This window comes from Simochromis diagramma, unplaced genomic scaffold, assembly GCF_900408965.1.
Source record: "Simochromis diagramma unplaced genomic scaffold, fSimDia1.1 OVJJ01000141.1, whole genome shotgun sequence".
Lineage (NCBI taxonomy): Eukaryota > Metazoa > Chordata > Actinopteri > Cichliformes > Cichlidae > Simochromis > Simochromis diagramma.
In genome coordinates, this window is record NW_024387350.1 from 377,498 (window position 1) to 381,388 (window position 3,891).

Here is a 3,891-nt window from a genome sequence, read left to right on the forward strand (position 1 = left end):
CAAAGTTTTGTCGGGGGCCAGGTTGGGCATTAACAGGGAAAGGGGGGCACAAAGAAATATTTTCCTTTGTTATGTCATTTAAAAACTTACAACAAAAGTGGTCATCTGATTAAATGTATAGAAATCCATTATTGTATATAGTAACTAATAAGTCTAATATACACCCTAGTAAGCTATAGTAGGGCTGGGGATGGAGACAAGAGAAAAAACCACAATAACAACACTGGTCCGGCCGGGTTGAGTCAAACGATGATTTTAATGATCACACGCGTGGGAGATGGACACTGATGCAGATAGCATCAGATCTCAAAATGGTGGAGCATTGCTCAAACTCTTATAGCCTCTGGTGCCCCCACCTTATCATAAAAGCCTAAACATTCACATGCTTTTCTCTCACACGGCGCCTAAGCTACGACCTTGGCTCCCTGTTTATCTGCTCCTGCTGAGATGGGGCAGAAAACTCCAGCATGCTCTGTTCTCTTCTAATCAGACAAATAAGGCGATGACTTTCTGCAAACAGTATTTCTTATAACATCATAAAACAATATCATTCAGTCACAATAAATCAGCAGTCTAATGTAATGCAAATCAGTTTAACTAATGCAATAGTTATCAGCTTCTTCTAATTCAGGAGAATAATGCAAACTAAAACTACATAATAATTCACAATCTTTAATTAGGGGTCTAACATGGCATAAAATAATATTATAATCTAACAGGCCTAAAATCCATATCACGGTATAATTTGAAGCACGTGTGGTAACGATATATATCGCAATATATTCTTTTCTTCTGTATAACGTATTTTCCACACTATAAGGCACATTTAAAATCCTTTACTTTTCTCAAAAATCGAGAGTGTGCCTTATGTATGAATTCTGGTTGTGCTTACTGACCTCGAACCAATTTTGGCGTGCAGAAATCTGTTAAAAAATGTTTTAGTACAACTTTGGTAAGCCGCACTGCTTGATTGATTGTCAGAGCATTACGGCTGCCGTAGTGAGGAGCTTCGCAGAGTAATCTGGGTCCAAAACTCCGTCTGCTTCAGGTCTAAATTCTTTCATCTTTAATAAAATCATCAGTGTTGCTGCTTTACCAGGTGTAACAATTAAGTTTTACATCCATGCATCCATGAAAACAGAATTTATTAAATTCAACGGAGTTACAAGTTAACAGGAAGTTAGCTCGCTAGTTTCCACCTAAACATGACATACCATGTTCTGACTAAGAGATTTTTGAAACTAATTAAAACGTACAGCTCTTGTACCACTTCCAACATAAATGAAGACAGAAAACTAAACAGCAGTGGCGTTTGCAGGGTTACTGAAGTTGGACTACCTGGTATATAATGTTGTGCTATGTGATTGCTAGCGACACAGCTATGTTAGCATAACATTAGCACAGTGAAGCTGGAGGATGAACGCCAACTTTTTTCCCACTCGATAAAAGTTAACATGAGGGATTCTGGTGGTTAAGGACAAATGCAATTGCATAGCAGGATGCTATACACAGGCCAAACTTCAGTCAGGAGAACATAAGATTCTTCATCCACAATACGAGGTAAGTTATTAATATACTGCAACAACATGGGAATAGAAAAGCTGCGAGAAAATTAATGAACATTAATGAATCAATGTTACGGAAGTGGAGGAAGCGCAGTTTTTGTCTTTCCCCATATTTCAAAAGTGCTTCATCTCTTTGCTATGACTGTCGCCCGGCATAATTTGCAGATGATAATGGTGGTACCCGCTGCGATGCTTTCGACCAAAACAGGCGCAGCTTGATGACATCATCAACATGCGCTATCGCGGTAGAGCGGTATAGTCAAAATCTCTATCGTTGGCCAAATTTATATCGTTTCTATCGTATATCGTTTATATCGCCCACCCCTAAGCTATAGTACTTTTTCCTTTGGGAAGGTACCATCTGTGCAGTATGCAATTGTGTTGAAAAAAGATGTTGAATCTTTTTAAATATTGTAGAAAAATAATTTATCTCTGTGCATTTGTTTTACACTTGCATTAAATTAAAGTGGATTACATCAATTAAAGGTGGGGTGTGGTTCCCTAATATTTTTGCTGGGAGTTGGCAACCCTATTAGTTAGGTTGCTTAATATTTCCACTAAGTACTCTTTAAAATACCAGAATAGGGAGGATGGTGTAGGTTTAAATTTATTAGATTGATCAGTGTTGCTGAACTATAAAATGTTTGGGGTGGAGTGTATTTTTTTGCATACAGGTATAACAGAATAGCTTCAGTCTCTTGTTTTTTAAAACTTGAGTATGAACTTATACAAAATGCAGTAAGATATTTATAAAACACAGTTTTATTGATTACAAAATACGCTATATCAGATTCATATCAGTATGGGCAGATATCCAAATTTATGATATCGGAATCTGTATCGGACATTAAAAAGTGGTATCGTGCCATCTATAGTTTTAATAAAATAAAGGCACAAATTTGTTTGTTTCTTTATTCAACTTTTTGAACAGTGGTACTTAGTAAGCACATATTCATTAAATGCAAATTATTTACCGTAATTGTCGGGCTATAAGCCGCTACTTTTTGCACAAGCTTTGAACCCTGCGGCTTTTAGTCAGGTGCGGCTTTTCTATGGATTGTCCATGATTTTTGTCATATCGTAAGAGGATTTGTTTTGTTTGTTCCGCTGTTGTACGGCACTACGTTGCCTGGCGGAAGGATCGGGGTTCAAGAGTGATATGTTGGTCACATGTCCGTCCGCCAGGCAACGTAGTGCCGTACAAAGTAGCGCGAAAAACAAACTTCAAAGTAGCGCTACGCATTCAGCGGGAGGTGTGGATGATGAGCGGCAATAAACTTGCGAAAAGCAAGTTATGCCCAATTCCACCAGTGGATTCTGACAGCGTGGAAAAGTGTGAAAACATCCACGATGACCAACGGATTTCGAAGGGCTGGACTGCTGCATGATGGAGAGGAGGACACCACCACGGCCCTTCAGAGGGTGTTCAACTCTGACACTGACAACGAGGATTTCTTTGGTTTTGAAAGTGACAACGAAGGAGAGAAGCGGAGAGTGGATGACGAAGCCACCCTGAGTCTGTTTGTATCCGACACTGGAGGAGGGGACTTTGGTGGTTTTATTGCGCAGGAAGAAGAGAAAGATGGTGGTGAATGACTGACTTTTCTTCTTGTTAAAGCCGTGTCACTGCACCTGAGCCTAAAAGGTAGGCCGAATCGTTTTTTCTGGTGTGCTGTAGGTTACTGTTATGTACTACATTTGTTACTCGTTTATGAAGCACAGTACATGTGTCCTACTTGTAATTACCGCTACTTGTACATATACCTAAAAAGTTATGCAAATATGTACCCCTAACTTGTTTTTCAAAAATATTAATAAAAGTGGTGTGTCTCCAAACAGCCATCTCTTTCCTGACAATTCGCTTTGTGCATATTCTCTTACATATGATAAGTCAACATTGAAACACCTGTGGCTTTTAGTCAGGTGCGGCTAATGTATGTACAAAACAGGATTTTCCCCTTTTTTTTATCTTGTGCGGCTAATATTCGGGTGCGCTTTGTAGTCCGGGAAATACAGTACATGGTAATGCACTTCAGGCATAAATCTAGACCCCCTAGATAAAAAATTATGGGTCATTCCCACATCCCACAGCTTTACTGTGTTCCAACAGTGTATCCAATAGGGGTGGCAACTCCTCCTGAGTAGAATTTTTATTTTTTGAGGACGGCTTCTTTTACCTGTCACTACGGATGGTCTGTTTACGTTTTGATCGAGAGACTTTTTTTAGGCAGCTGAAGAGGAGAGGTCTATCTTATGGCCAACCTCTGGCTGTATATTGGTCATATTACCCAGCAAAACCCAGTATGCAGGTTCATCTGTAACAGTC